The 17,160-nt window shown below is 45.5% G+C and overlaps 1 pseudogene; it reads left to right on the top strand.

Moving 5' to 3' along the window:
- Positions 1 to 17,160, top strand: part of LOC135559295 (low-density lipoprotein receptor-related protein 1-like) — a 222,746-nt pseudogene that overhangs the window by 128,475 nt on the left and 77,111 nt on the right.

Here is a 17,160-nt window from a genome sequence, read left to right as displayed (position 1 = left end):
AAGAGCAGATGAAGTCTTCGAAAGAAAACAAATACTGCTTTGGAATCCACTGGGAAAATTTTAGATCAAGGAATTTGTTTATTTAATGTAGTTAGTGGTTTAGTTAAAATTGCCTGTATGTGTGCTTGTTTTTTCAGACCTGCCCAACGCCCATGGTCTGGCAGTAGACTGGGTGTCTAGGAACCTGTTCTGGACCAGCTATGATGTCAATAAGAAACAGATCAACGTGGCCAGACTGGACGGATCCTTTAAGAACGCTGTCATACAGGGCCTTGATAAACCCCACTGTCTGGTCCTGCACCCTATACTGGGGTTAGTGGGATACACACACACACACGCACGCACGCACGCACGCATGCACGCACGCACGCACAATAGAGGAGTAGGAATGGAGTTTGGAATAACATAATGACAGCAAAAGAACGTTGATGTTGTCACTGTGATTTCAGTCACGTGACAGTCAAGCCAAGATTAATGTATGGTAACATGTCATGTGTGTGTCCTTCTCCAGAAAGCTGTACTGGACCGATGGGGACAACATCAGTGTGGCCAACATGGATGGCAGCAACCATACGACGCTCTTCACCAATCAGAGGAGCCCTATAGGTGAGTGTCGTGTGAAACAACGCTGAGAGCATGAAAGAAAGTGAGAGCCAGAGTAACAGAAAATTTGAGAGAGCGAGAGGGAGAGTTGACCATGTTCAGTAGTGGTGTGTCTGTCCTTTTTGTCCTCTCCAGGCCTGTCCGTAGACTACGACAGACTGTGTGAGAGTGAAAGAGAGAGAGATTCTGACTGTGATCGTGTTGTGCTAACTGTAACCTTTCTGTCCCCTCCAGGCCTGTCTGTAGACTACGACAGACTGTGTGAGAGTGAAAGAGAGAGAGATTCTGACTGTGATCGTGTTGTGCTAACTGTAACCTTTCTGTCCCCTCCAGGCCTGTCTGTAGACTACGACAGACTGTGTGAGAGTGAAAGAGAGAGAGATTCTGACTGTGATCGTGTTGTGCTAACTGTAACCTTTCTGTCCCCACCAGGCTTGTCTGTAGACTACGACAGTGAGCAGCTGTACTGGGTCAGCTCAGAGAACGGCACCATCAGTCGCTGTAAGCTGGACGGCTCAGGCCTGGAGGTCCTGGACGGGGTCAAACCGGGCAAGCTGACCAAGGCCTCTGCTCTGGCCATCATGGGTAAGGGAGAAACAGACTGTTGTGTCCTGCTTTAGTGTTATCCGCCAACCCACTATTGTGTCTTTAAATACCTGTCTGTTGTGACTTTGAGAGATAGTGTGTGTTCAATTTGAAAATGCTTTATTGTCCATTGATTACATGAGAGAGAGAATTTTCTTGAAGCTTGAGCTTGAGGCTGGTTGACACAAAACACCAAAACACCAATTCTTATTAAACTGAATGTCCGTGTGTGTGTGTGTGTGTGTGTGTGTGTGTGTGTGTGTGTGTGTGTGTGTGTGTGTGTGTGTGTGTGTGTGTGTGTGTGTGTGTGTGTAGGAGACAAGCTGTGGTGGGCCGACCAGGGGACAGACCAGATAGGGACCTGTGATAAGAGTGACGGGGGGAACTGGAAGGTGCTACGTAACAACACTTCTCCCATGACGCACATGAAGATCTACAACGAGAGCATGCAGACTGGTACAGGTAGTATATCACTGACCGTGTCACACTGAGCATGCAGACTGGTACAGGTAGGATATCACTGACCGTGTCACACTGAGCATGCAGACTGGTACAGGTAGGATATCACTGACCGTGTCACACTGAGCATGCAGACTGGTACAGGTAGGATATCACTGACCGTGTCACACTGAGCATGCAGACTGGTACAGGTAGGATATCACTGACCGTGTCATACTGAGCATGCAGACTGGTACAGGTAGGATATCACTGACCGTGTCACACTGAGCATGCAGACTGGTACAGGTAGGATATCACTGACCGTGTCACACTGAGCATGCAGACTGGTACAGGTAGGATATCACTGACCGTGTCACACTGAGCATGCAGACTGGTACAGGTAGGATATCACTGACCGTGTCACACTGAGCATGCAGACTGGTACAGGTAGGATATCACTGACCGTGTCACACTGAGCATGCAGACTGGTACAGGTAGGATATCACTGACCGTGTCACACTGAGCATGCAGACTGGTACAGGTAGGATATCACTGACCGTGTCACACTGAGCATGCAGACTGGTACAGGTAGGATATCACTGAACGTGTCACACTGAGCATGCAGACTGGTACGTGTCACACCGAGCATGCAGACTGGTACAGGTAGGATATCCAACTGAATGAATAAGAAATGTTTTTCTTTTTGACTGAGAGGTTTTGAAAAGTCCTGTTTTGTTATTATTGTTTCTTTCTGTTCTGAACTGTATTTTATTCTCTGTTGTCCCAGGCATTAACCTGTGTAGCAATAAGAATGGAGACTGTTCCCAGCTGTGCCTGCCCACCTCCCCGAGAACCAGAGCCTGTATGTGTACTGCAGGTTACAGCCTCCAGAGTGGGCAGCAGTCCTGCGAGGGTAACAGACCAACACATTTTTATTTTATTTTACTAGGCAAGTCAGTTAAGAACAAATTCTTATTTTCAATGACGGCCTAGGAACAGTGGGTTAACTGCCTGTTCAGGGGCAGAACGACAGATTTGTACCTTGTCAGCTCGGGGATTCGAACTTGCAACCTTTGGGTTACTAGATCAACGCTCTAACCACTAAGCTACCCTGCCGCCCCAAAATACTTTATTCAAATCCAAAAATCACATTACATTGCAAAATGATTCAAAATATTTAAAAGGTGACAGGTGCATGGCCATTCATACTGTATTTCCTATATTTAGCTACACTGTTCTACACAAACCCCAGGATATACTGTATACTCTAACAGTAGTGTTATTAACTGTTATGTGTTCTCTCTCCAGGCATGGGCTCCTTCCTGCTCTACTCAGTGCATGAGGGCATTAGAGGAATCCCCCTTGACCCATCTGATCAATCCGATGCCCTGGTGCCCGTGTCTGGCACCTCGCTGGCTGTGGGCATTGACTTCCACGCTGGTGAGTGTACTGCTACGGACCCACCAACAACAATACAAGAGTTTGGTTTGAGGATCAAGTCACACCAGCCGTGCTGTGAAGTGTACCTGAACTCTTATTACACTGTGTTTGCCTGAGTGATTGTTGTCTCCAGTTACTTACCGTCATCACTGTGCTGCCATGTAGACAATGACACCATCTACTGGGTGGACATGGGCTTGAGCACCATCAGCAGAGCTAAGAGAGACCAGACCTGGAGAGAAGACGTGGTGACCAATGGCATCGGCAGGGTGGAGGGCATCACTGTGGACTGGATAGCAGGTCAGAGAACAACCACAGGCGCACACACACACACATAGATACACACATACATGGACCATACAGAAGCACACACACACATGGATACACACATGCATAGACCATACAAAATCATGCACGCACACGCACACACACACTGACCCCGACCCCTCCTGTCCCTCTCCTGTCAGGTAACATCTACTGGACAGACCAGGGCTTTGATGTGATCGAGGTGGCCAGACTCAATGGTTCATTCCGCTATGTGGTCATCTCCCAGGGTCTGGACAAGCCCCGTGCCATCACCGTCCACCCAGAAAGAGGGTGAGTGGCTAGGGACTGAGGCTTGGCTCCTGGGGCTGGGGCTTGGCTATTGGAGCTGGGGCTTGGCTGTTGGGGCTGGGGGCTGGGGGCTGGGACTGGGGATTGTCTACGGCGGCTTGGCTACAGGGGCTGTTCTTGGTCATTTGGGTTCGGACTGGGGCTTGTCTAATGGGACTGGGGCTTGTCTACTGGGACTAGGGCTGGCACTGGAGCTTGGCTACTAGGGCTGGGACTGGGGCTTGGCTACTGGGACTGAGGCTTGGCTTTTGGGGCTGGGGGCTTGAACTGGGGCTTGTCTACTGGGACTAGGGCTGGCACTGGAGCTTGGCTACTAGGGCTGGGACTGGGGCTTGGCTACTGGGACTGGGGCTTGTCTACTGGGACTAGGGCTGGCACTTGAGCTTGGCTACTAGGGCTGGGACTGGGGCTTGGCTACTGGGACTGAGGCTTGGCTTTTGGGGCTGGGGGCTTGAACTGGGGCTTGTCTACTGGGACTAGGGCTTGCACTGGAGCTTGGCTACTAGGGCTGGGACTGGGGCTTGGCTACTGGGACTGGGGCTTGGCTACTGGGACTGGGGCTTGGCTCCTGGGGCTGGGGCTTGGCTCCTGGGACTAGGGCTGGCGCTGGAGCTTGGCTACTAGGGCTGGGACTGGGGCTTGTCTACTGGGACTAAGGCTGGCACTGGAGCTTGGCTACTAGGGCTGGGACTGGGGCTTGGCTACTGGGACTGAGGCTTGGCTTTTGGGGCTGGGGGCTTGAACTGGGGCTTGTCTACTGGGACTAGGGCTTGCACTGGAGCTTTGCTACTAGGGCTGGGACTGGGGCTTGGCTACTGGGACTGGGGCTTGGCTCCTGGGACTGGGGCTTGGCTCGTGGGACTGGGGCTTGGCTATTGGAGCTGGGACGGTGGCTTGGCTACTGGGACTGGGACTTGGCTACTGGGACTGAGGCTTGGCTATTGGGGCTGGGGGCTGGGACTGGGGATCGTCTTCTGGGGCTTGGCTACAGGGACTGAGGCTTGGCTATTGGGGCTGGGACTGTGGCTTGGCTACTGGGACTGGGACTTGGCTACTGGGACTGAGGCTTGGCTATTGGGGCTGGGACTGTGGCTTGGCTACTGGGACTGGGACTTGGCTACTGGGACTGAGGGTTGGCTATTGGGGCTGGGGGCTGGGACTGGGGATCGTCTTCTGGGGCTTGGCTACAGGCGCTAGGGCTTGGCTACTGGGACTGAGACTTGGCTATTGGGGCTGGGACTGGGGCTTGTCTACTAGGGCTTGGCTACTAGGGCTGGGACTGGGGCTTGGCTATTGGGACTGGGGCTTGGCTACTGGGGCTGGGGCTTGGACTGAGGCTTGGCTATTGGGGCTTGACTACTTGGACTGGGGCTTCGCTGCTGGGGCTTGGCTACTGGGGCTGGGGCTTGGCTATTGGGGCTGGGACTGGGACTTGGATACTTTGACTGGGGCTTGGCTACTGGGGCTGGGTCTTGGCTACTGGGACTTGGCTACTGGGGCTGGCCCTTGTCTGTCTGTGTATAGTGTAGTGCTGTATGTGTCATAGCATGGGGTATTATTCGTCCAGCAACCTGCAATATTTGCACTTTGATTAATAATTACAAGCAGTAGCTAGTTATATGATGGTACATTGTAAGTAAGTGTTTATTGTGATATTTAATCTATATAGAGCAAAAATAACATAGATTGCTTTCTTTCAACCTCATATATGTGTGTGTGTGTGTGTGTGTGTGTGTGTGTGTGTGTGTGTGTGTGTGTGTGTGTGTGTGTGTGTGTGTGTGTGTGTGTGTGTGTGTGTGTGTGTGTGTGTGTGTGTGTGTGTAGGTATCTATTCTGGACAGAGTGGGGTCAGGTCCCCCGTATAGAGCGGGCCCGTCTCGACGGCTCTCAGAGAGTGGTCCTGGTCAATGACAGCATCATGTGGCCCAACGGAATCTCCATCGACTACAAGGTACAGTCCACACACACAATTTATTTATTGAGGTTTCATTTTATTAGCAAAATCCACATTTCAGATTATTTACAAATCCTCCTTTCGGATTCACACGTATCCAGTATTTTTCTCCTCTTTGCAACCTTGTTGTTTCGAAAAAACAGAATATTTTTCTGCTTGATAGTGTTGTTCTTATTGTTTGTGTGTAGGAACGGCGGTTGTACTGGTGTGATGCACGGACTGATAGGATAGAGCGTATCAATCTGGAGAATGGAGAAAACAGAGAGCTGGTGCTGGCCAATAACAATATGGACATGTTCGCTGTGTCCGTCTTCGAGGGCTTCATCTACTGGAGTGACAGGTGAGCTGCCTGCTGTCCTATCCCTGTCATCTCCTCCTTGTTTAACCCTTAATATCCCCTGCTGCACTGCGGTAGTATGCTTGACTGAAGACCTTGGCTCCTATGTGGAGCATTGACCATTGACGAACAGTAAGGACTACAGTATGCAATGGGATTACATTTCCCTCAAAGCCTATTTAAATTGACTGACAGTCTTGTATGTGAGATTGTTGCCTTCATCCAGTATCCCCTTTGCATAAGTTTAATTTACTACAAATGTTGTTGTTTTTCCTCCAAGCCTGTTTGAAGTGGCTGATAGTGTTTTGTATGTTGTATTGGACCAGGACTCACGCCAACGGTTCCATCAAGAGAGGCAACAAAGACAACGCTACAGAATATGTGTATCTGAGGACAGGCATCGGTGTACAGCTTAAAGACATCAAGGTCTTCAACAGAGACAGGCAACAAGGTAAGAACACTTAATTGAAATGGATTCAATTGAAATGGATTCTATTGAAATGGAATTCTCTCTAACCCTGGTGTGCTGTGTTTAGTTGTATGAGACTGATGTGTCTATGAGACTGATGTGTCTATGAGACTGATGTGTCTATGAGACTGATGTGTCTATGAGACTGATGTGTCTATGAGAATGATATGTGTGACCAGTGTGTGTCTATGAGAATGATGTGTGTGACCAGTGTGTGTCTATGAGACTGATGTGTCTATGAGAATGATGTGTCTATGAGAATGATATGTGTGACCAGTGTGTGTCTATGAGAATGATGTGTCTATGAGAATGATATGTGTGACCAGTGTGTGTCTATGAGAATGATGTGTGTGACCAGTGTGTGTCTATGAGACTGATGTGTCTATGAGAATGATGTGTCTATGAGAATGATATGTGTGACCAGTGTGTGTCTATGAGAATGATGTGTGTGACCAGTGTGTGTCTATGAGACTGATGTGTCTATGAGAATCTATGTGTGTCTATGAGACTGATGTGTCTATGAGAATGATATGTGTGACCAGTGTGTGTCTATGAGAATGATGTGTGTGACCAGTGTGTGTCTATGAGACTGATGTGTCTATGAGAATGATGTGTGTGACCAGTGTGTGTCTATGAGACTGATGTGTCTATGAGAATGATGTGTGTGACCAGTGTGTGTCTATGAGAATGATGTGTGTGACCAGTGTGTGTCTATGAGACTGATGTGTCTATGAGAATGATGTGTGTGACCAGTGTGTGTCTATGAGAATGATGTGTGTGACCAGTGTGTGTCTATGAGAATGATGTGTGTGACCAGTGTGTGTCTATGAGAATGATGTGTGTGACCAGTGTGTGTCTATGAGAATGATGTGTGTGACCAGTGTGTGTCTATGAGAATGATGTGTGTGACCAGTGTGTGTCTATGAGAATGATGTGTGTGACCAGTGTGTGTGTTCTCCCTCAGGCACCAACGTCTGTAAAAACAACAATGGCGGCTGCGAACAGCTCTGCCTTTACCGCGGCAACGGGGAGCGAACCTGCGCCTGCGCACACGGCATGCTGGCCGAGGACAGCCACAGTTGCCGCGACTATGACGGCTACCTGCTGTACTCGGAGCGGACCATTCTGAAGAGTATCCACCTATCAGACGAGACCAACCTGAACGCCCCCATCAAGCCCTTTGAGGACCCGGAACACATGAAAAACGTCATTGCCCTGACCTTTGACTACCGCGGAGGAGGGGGGAGGGGAGCCAACCGGATCTTCTTCAGTGACATACACTTTGGAAACATCCAGCAGATCAACGATGACGGATCAGAACTGCAGAAGGTTGTAGAGAGTGAGTACTGATGTTTAGTCTGTTATGTTAAAAAGAATGAGCTGGCGCACACCCAGAGAAGTGATTTTGTGTAGAGGTGTTGACTAACGGTGAATAAACTGTTAGCTATACAAATACATAAAGAGAGTCCACGCTCTATCTATATATAAAAAGAGAGCCCACGCTCTATCTATATACATATAGAGAGTCCACGCTCTATCTATACATAGAGTCCACGCTCTATCTATACATAAAGAGAGTCCACGCTCTATCTATACATAAAGAGAGTCCACGCTATATCTATACATAAAGAGAGTCCACGCTCTATCTATACATAAAGAGAGTCCACGCTCTATCTATACATAAAGAGAGTCCACACTCTATCTATACATAAAGAGAGTCCACGCTCTATCTATACATAAAGAGAGTCCACGCTCTATCTATACATAAAGAGAGTCCACGCTCTATCTATACATAAAGAGAGTCCACGCTCTATCTATACATAAAGAGAGTCCACGCTCTATCTATACATAGAGTCCACGCTCTATCTATATACATATAGAGAGTCCACGCTCTATCTATACATAAAGAGAGTCCACGCTCTATCTATATATAAAAAGAGAGTCCACGCTCTATCTATATACATAAAGAGAGTCCACACTCTATCTATACATAAAGAGAGTCCACGCTCTATCTATATACATATAGAGAGTCCACGCTCTATCTATACATAGAGTCCACGCTCTATCTATACATAAAGAGAGTCCACGCTCTATCTATACATAAAGAGAGTCCACGCTCTGTCTATATATAAAGTCATTTATTGGGTAAAATACCAACGTTTCTGGGAGTTTATATGTACAGTGTGCGACTCTCTTTTTTTATATTTATATTGTCCACAAGTGACAAAACATTCTTGCTGATCCTTTCTACAATTGAGCAAGACCATTACTTTGTAGGCCAGATTGTAACAGCGTTCTTCGTTTGTCGAAAGAAAGTCGGACCGAAATGCAGCGTGTTGGTTACTCATGTTCTTTAATGGAACAAATGACGATACACGAAATAACTTATAAATACAAAAACAACAAAACGGAACGTGAAACCTATTACAGCCTATCTGGTGAACACTACACAGAGACAGGAACAATCACCCACGAAATACAAAGTGAAACCCTGGCTACCTAAATACGGTTCCCAATCAGAGACAACGAGAATCACCTGACTCTGATTGAGAACCGCCTCAGGCAGCCAAGCCTATACAACACCCCTACTCAGCCGCAATCCCAAATACTAAAAAAAAAAACACTATGAAATACAACAACATAAACCCATGTCACACCCTGGCCTGACCAACTAATTAATGAAAACACAAAATACTAAGACCAAGGCGTGACACAGATCACACACTCGTACACATACAGCTCTGATCAGTTTGTGATATGATGAAGAGGAAAAAGCTAATGGCCTGATTTGAGCTGAGCTGAGCTGAGCTGACTGTGTTTATTGAAATTAAATGATGTTGAATAGGTTGTTAGACAGATCTTCTTCAAACCAAGCATGTGTTTCTAGGATCCATAGAATGTTTATCGAATGTCCATAGAGGGTCTGTTAATCTTCATTAAATATCCATAGTGTCCATAGAGGGTCCATAGAGGGTCCATAGAGGGTCCATAGAGGGTCCATAGTTAGTCACCCTTAGAATCCGGGTAGGGTTAGTGGTGAAGTATCTAGCTCCACAGTGTTGAAATGCTGCACTATGTCCCTGCCCCCCACCACACCTGTACACCCCACTGCAACCCTCCCTCGCTCCATCAGATCCCTGCTGAACTTATTGGACATGAACACGTAGAGGAAGGGGTTAACCAATGTTGCAGAGGACGCCTTTAGGTAGATAAAGATGGCCACCGAGTGGTAGCCAGATGTACTATGGGGTCACATCAGTACCTGTGGGTCTTACGTGACCCTAAAGGTACTGAAATATCTCATTTCCATAAGTATTCAGACCCTTTACTCAGTACTTTGTTGAAGCACCTTTGGCAGCGATTACAGCCTAGAGTTTTCTTGGGTATGATGCTACAAGCTTGGCACACCTGTATTTGGGGAGTTTCTCCCATTCTTCTCTGCAGATCCTCTCAAGCTCTGTCTGGGTGGATGGAGAGCATTGCTGCACAGCTATTTTCAGGTCTCTCCAGAGATGTTCAATTGGGTTCAAGTCCGAGCTCTGGCTGAGCCACTCAAGGACATTCAGAGACCTGTCCCGTCCCCACACCTGCATTGTTGTGGCTGTGTGCTTAGGGTCATTGTCCTGTTGGAAGGTGAACCTTTGCCCCAGTCTGAGGTCCTGAGTGCTCTGGAGCAGGGATCTCTCTGTACTCCCTGCCGCTGAAAAACTTTCCCACAGCATGTTGCTGCCACCACCATGCTTCACCGTAGGGATGGTGCCAGGGTTCCTCCAGACGTGAAGCTTGGCATTCAGGCCAAAGAGTTCAATCTTGGTTTCATCAGACCAGAGAATCTTGTTTCTCATGGTCTGAGAGTCCTTTAGGTGCCTTTTGGCAAACTCTAAGTGGGCTTTCATGTGCCTTTTACTGAGAAGTGGCTTCCGTCTTGCCACTCTACCATAAAGGCCTGATTGGTGGAGTGCTGCAGAGATAGTTCTCTCATCGCCACAGAGGATCTCTGGAGCTCCATCAGAGTGACCATCGGGATCTTGGTCACCTCCCTGACCAAGGCCCTTCTCCCCAAATTGCACAGTTTGTCCGAGCAGTCAACTCTAGGAAGAGTCTTGGTGGTTCCAAACTTCTTCCATTTAAGAATAATTGAGGCCACTGTATTCTTGGGGACACAATCCTGTCTCGGAGCTCTACAAACAATTCCTTAGTTTGGTTTTTGCTCGACATGTACTGTCAACTGTGGGACCTTATATAGACAGGTGTGTGCCTTTCCAAAACATGTCCAATCAATTTAATTTACCACATGTTGTAGAAACATCTCAAGATTGATCAATGGAAACAGGATGCACCTGAGCTCAATTTCGAGTCTCATAGCAAAAGGTCTGAAAACCTATGTAAATAAGATATTTCTGTTTTCATTTTTAATAAATTGTGCAAACATTTAAAGAAAAATGTATTTGCTTTGTCATAATGGGGTATTGTGTGTAGAATGATGAGGAAAATTGTTTAATTATCCATTTTAGAATAAGGTTGTAACATAACAAAATGTGGAAAAAGTCAAGGGGTCTGAATACTTTCCGAATGCACTGTAGGTGCAACACTAGAATGGATCATGGATATCCTGGCAGCATAAAATAAGTGTTTTTAACGTTTGTCCTCTGGGTTCTTTCTTTCTGGTTTTAAATCGTTTTTAACTGTATGAAATCAATCAATCGCCTACTTCTCCGGTCAGCAAGGGTGGACATGACCAGGCAGTGACCCACCAGGCCCATCACCAGGATGAGGCCGTCCAGCATGGGCACCAAGACCTTCATTACCTCAGTCCCATCTGTCCCATTCCCCTGGCCCCCACCACTACTACTCTTACCCAAAGCCCCCACCACTATTCTTCATCATCAGCATTTCACCACAGTTCTTTGTTGCGAAGCAAATTTGTATTGTATTTTATTCTGTTCAGTCCTCCAGAGACACAAGGTGGTGTTGATTCTTCTGACAACTAATGATCTATAATCCTGATGGTAATTATAATGGCAGACTGATAATAGGAGACATAGCAGTAACATCGTCTATGACACCCTGCCTCTCTGCCTGTACACTCTCCTACTGTTAAACCTTATCACTCAGAACCACATTGACTCTTCAATAAGACGACTGACAGGTTCCCTGATGCGTTCTCAATGACACACAGCAGTTAACGGAGCACATAAGATTTAGAATCTTAAACAATGCATCTGTATCTGGGCTGTCGTTTTTTGAAAAGAATGCAGTTAAAAATCTCTCTGTTCAGCTTTGATAGACAAAGGGACCATTCGTGTCCTTGACGAGAAGGCAACATCAATTGATGGAGATTCCCTAAGCAGTTTGTACTTGAGTTATAAAATGTTTTGCTTTATTTGTTAGTATGTACAGTCCCTTTTATCTGGGCCAGAACACCCAAGACTATGATCTCATAGGAGGGATGATTCAGAATCAGGGATGTAGTTCCAAAACTAGTTTTATTGATCCAAGATTACAAACACAAACACTTCTTCCTAGAGACTATGGCGTTGAGAGGGGAGTCCATCTCTGACATTGAAGTTGGCTACAGCAGTATTCCATATCAGTATTCCACCAAATTCTGGCCCTAAGCTTGTATTGTAAAATGTCAATCCAGTCTTGTCCTTGATGTTTTATTGATTTGTTGATACCAAGCAAAACTATAATACAAAATGATGGCCGTCGCTGTCGCTGGCAACCAACTCAGTTCTCATTAAAAGCAGCCAATTCTACTTGATGTTAAGGGCCTGACAGCGGTGTCTGTAGTTTTATCGTCCATTATAGCCTATTCAGGTGTCACATCTGGCCCCAAATTCTGATTCCACAGATAGCTAGATGGAGAGGCTGAACAACCAGCTATGAACAACCAGCTACGAGAGGACGAAAGAAGACTAGTAACAAATGAGAACACAAGAAGAGAAAGAGAGCTTGTTTGTCTGTTGTCAGTACTGTAGCAGAGCGGCTCTGTCAGATAGGTAATGTTGTCAGTACTGTAGCAGCATGGCTCTGTCAGATAGGTAATGTTGTCAGTACTGTAGCAGCACGGCTCTGTCAGATGGGTAATGTTGTCAGTACTGTAGCAGAGCGGCTCTGTCAGATAGGTAATGTTGTCAGTACTGTAGCAGCACGGCTCTGTCAGATAGGTAATGTTGTCAGTACTGTAGCGGCATGGCTCTGTCAGATAGGTAATGTTGTCAGTACTGTAGCAGAGCGGCTCTGTCAGATAGGTAATGTTAGTACTGTAACAGCGCGGCTCTGTCAGATAGGTAATGTTGTCAGTACTGTAGCAGCACGGCTCTGTCAGATAGGTAATGTTGTCAGTACTGTAGCAGCACGGCTCTGTCAGATAGGTAATGTTGTCAGTACTGTAGCAGAGCGGCTCTGTCAGATAGGTAATGTTGTTAGTACTGTAACAGCGCGGCTCTGTCAGATAGGTAATGTTGTCAGTACTGTAGCAGCACGGCTCTGTCAGATAGGTAATGTTGTCAGTACTGTAGCAGCGCGGCTCTGTCAGATAGGTAATGTTGTTAGTACTGTAACAGCGCGGCTCTGTCAGATAGGTAATGTTGTCAGTACTGTAGCAGCACGGCTCTGTCAGATAGGTAATGTTGTCAGTACTTTAGCAGCACGGCTCTGTCAGATAGGTAATGTTGTCAGTACTGTAGCAGTCAGATAGGCTCTGTCAGATAGGTAATGTTGTCAGTACTGTAGCAGCACGGCTCTGTCAGATAGGTAATGTTGTCAGTACTGTAGCAGCACGGCTCTGTCAGATGGGTAATGTTGTCAGTACTGTAGCAGCACGGCTCTGTCAGATAGGTAATGTTGTCAGTACTGTAGCAGCGCGGCTCTGTCAGATGGGTAATGTTGTCAGTACTGTAGCAGCACGGCTCTGTCAGATAGGTAATGTTGTCAGTACTGTAGTGGCACGGCTCTGTCAGATAGGTAATGTTGTCAGTACTGTAGCGGCATGGCTCTGTCAGATAGGTAATGTTGTCAGTACTGTAGCAGCACGGCTCTGACAGATAGGTAATGTTGTCAGTACTGTAGCAGCACGGCTCTGTCAGATAGGTAATGTTGTCAGTACTGTAGCAGGACGGCTCTGTCAGATAGGTAATGTTGTTAGTACTGTAGCAGCGCGGCTCTGTCAGATAGGTAATGTTGTCAGTACTGTAGCAGCGCGGCTCTGTCAGATGGGTGATGTAATTACGTTGGTAAACAGTTTGTAATATCAATAAGGCACCTCAAGAAATTGTGGTTGCATCGTCAGATAGGTAATGTTGTCAGTACTGTAGCAGAAGAACAGCCCTTAGCCGTGGTATATTGGCTATATACCACACCCTCTTCAGATAGGTAATGTTTATTGCTTAATTATATGCTGGATATTTCGAGCCCTGATGCTGATTGGCTGACAGCTGTGGTATATCACACCTTATACCACCTTATACGCTCTTGCTGCTGGTGAGTCTCTGATCCACCTCTACGCAGACGACCCCATTCTGTATACTTCTGGCCCTTCTTTGGACACTGTGTTAACAACCCTCCAGATGCAAGCTTCAATGCCATACAATGTGTCCTTCCGTGGCCTCCAATTGCTCTTAAATACAAGTAAAACTAAATGCATGCTCTTCAATAGATCGCTACCCGCTCCTACCCGCCTGTCCAATATCACTACTCTGGACGGCTCTGATTTAGAATGTTGTCAGTACGTGGACAACTACAAATACTTAGGTGTCTTGTTAGGTACTGTAAACTCTCCTTCCAGACCCATATCAAATATCTCCAATCCAAAGTTACATCTAGAATTGGCTTCCTATAATGTTGTCAGTACTGTAGCAACAAGGCATCCTTCACTCATGCTGCCAAACATACCCTTGTAAAACTGACCATCCTACCAATCCTCTGTCTTAATGTTGTCAGATGTCATTTACAAAATAGCCTCCAATACCCTACTCAACAAATTGGATGCAGTCTATCACAGTGTCAATCCGTAATTTGTCACCAAAGCCCCATATACTACCCACCATTGTTGTCCTGTACGCTCTGTCGTTGGCTGGCCCTCGCAGATTCATACTGTAGCAGTCGCCAAACCCACTGGCTCCATGTCATCTACAAGACCCTGCTAGGTAAAGTCCCCCTGTCTTATCTCAGCTCGCTGGTCACCAGTAGCATCTCCCACCTGTAGCACACGCTCCAGCAGGTATATCTCTCTGTAGTCACCCCTGTCAAAACCAATTCTTTCTTTGGCTGCCTCTCCTTCCAGTTCTCTGCTGCCAATGACTGGAAGTGCTGAACTACAAAAATGCACTACTGTAAACTGGAAACACTTATCTCCCTCAGATAGCTTTAAGCACCAACTGTCAGAGCAGCTCACAGATTACTGCACCTGTACATAGCCCACCTAAATTTTAGCCCAAACAACTACCTCTTTCCCTACTGTATTTAATTTATTTATTTTGCTCCTTTGATTGGCTGACACCCCATTATTTTTATTTCTACTTTGCACATTCTTCATTGCAAATCTACCATTCCAGTGTTTTACTTGCTATATTGTATTTACTTTGCCACCATGGCCTTTTTTTGCCTTTTGCTCATTTACATTTAAATGCATTTAAGTCATTTAGCTACCCGCTGTCTTATCCAGAGCGATTTAGAATACTGGACAACTACAAATTTAGGTGTCTTGTTAATTCACCTTCTGACATCCAGTGGAACAGCCACTTTACAATAGTGCATCTAAATCATTTAAGGGGATGTCATTTAAAAATAGATTACTTTATCCTATCCTAGGTATTCCTTGAAGAGGTGGGGTTTTGGTGTCTCCGGAGGGTGGCTGATTGACTCCTGCTGTCCTGGCTCAGTCGTGGTCACCATAGTTTGTTCCACCATTGGGGGTATATCTCTCTAGTCAGCCCCAAAACAGTTTTGACTGGGCTGAGACTGGGAACTGTGAAACTTCCTCAGTGGTAGGGACCAACTGTCAGAGCAGGCCAGATTACTGGATGAACATAGCCCACCTGCCCAAACAACTTGTTTGGGTGTAATTTATTTATTTTGCCTTTGATCTAGACATTCCTGGAGGTTTTACTGCTATATTGTATTTACTTTGCCACCATGGCCTTTTTTTTTGCCCCTCCCTTATCTCACCTCAGCTCCGTTGCTCAAGCACCATGGTCTTGTTTATACGGATTATTGACTGTATGTTTGTTTTTCAACTGGAAGCCAGTGGAGTAGAGTCGGAGGAGCTTGGGGTGACGTGTAAATGAGAACTTGTTCTCAACTTGGGAAGGTTGAACACCAGGGGATGACAACGTTCTGGATGAGTTGTCAGGGGTTTAATGGCACAGGCAGGGAGCCCAGCCACACTAGTCTTTAGTTAGCAGTAATCCAGACTAGTCTTTAGGGTTAGATGACAAGGGCCTTTAGGATTATAGTACCTGTCGGGTTAGATATAGTAATACATACTGTCTTTAGGGTTAGATATAGTAATACACACTAGTCTTTAGGGTTATATATAGTAATACGGATAGTTTTAGGGTTAGATATGAACCTAGTCTTTAGGGTTAGATATAGTAATACACCATGATTAGTTAGTTGAGAATACGACTAGTCTTTGGGGTTAGATCCAGGATCACGTCTTTAGGTTCTATAGTAATACACTAGTCTTTAGGGTTAGGATAGAATACAATGGAGTATGTCATACCGTGATTAGGGTTAGATATAGTAATACACACTAGTCCTTAGGGTTATATATAGTAATACCCTTTAGGGTTAGATATAGTTATACTTCTTTAGGGTTAGATAAGTTATACAGCTCTAGTCTTTAGCCGAGATATAGTTACAGTCTTTAGGTGGTAGATACACTAGTCTTTAGGGTTAGATATAGTAATACACACTAGTCCGTCATCCACACTTTAGGGTTATATAGTCTACCAGACATGTCTTTAGAGATATAGTAATACACCAGTCTTTAGGTTATCAGAAGGGGGAAAGGAATAAGATTAATTAGTGTACACACTAGTCTTTAGTCTGATATAGTAATACAATGATAGGGTTAGATATAGAATACCATGTCTTTAGGGTTAGATAGAGCCAAGTCTTTACTTAGGTAGTATAGCTTTAGGGTTAGATATAGGATACACACTAGTCTTTAGGGTTAGATATAGTAATACAGACTGCCCTTTAGGGGATATAGTACACCAGTGGTTAGATATAGTAATACACGTAGTCTTTAGGGTTAGATATAGTAATACACGCTACCTTTAGGTTTAGATATAGTAATACGACCTAGTCTTTAGGGTTAGATATAGTTATACACACTAGTCTTTAGGGTTAGATATAGTTATACACACTAGTCTTTAGGGTTAGATATAGTTATACACACTAGGAGAGGGTTAGATATAGTAATACTAGTCTTTAGGTTCATATAGTATCGAACTAGTCTTTAGGTTAGATATAGTAATACCTAGTCTTTAGGGTTAGATATATCTACACCTAGTCTTTAGGGTTTGCTACACAGTCTTTATTAGATATGTTTATACTAGTATTTATTGACTGTATGTTTGTTTTTAGTCCATGTAGTATAGTAATACTAGTGTTTAGGGTTAGATATAGTAATACACACTAGTCTTTGGTTATATCTTGTAATACCACTAGTCTTTAGGGCAATTAGTAAATAGTCTTTAGGGTTAATAT

The sequence above is a fragment of the Oncorhynchus masou genome, chromosome 18, assembly GCF_036934945.1.
Source record: "Oncorhynchus masou masou isolate Uvic2021 chromosome 18, UVic_Omas_1.1, whole genome shotgun sequence".
In the NCBI taxonomy this organism is placed as follows: Eukaryota; Metazoa; Chordata; class Actinopteri; order Salmoniformes; family Salmonidae; genus Oncorhynchus; species Oncorhynchus masou.
Note: the sequence above shows the minus strand (reverse complement) of the source record. Positions and strands in the feature narration are given on the sequence as shown.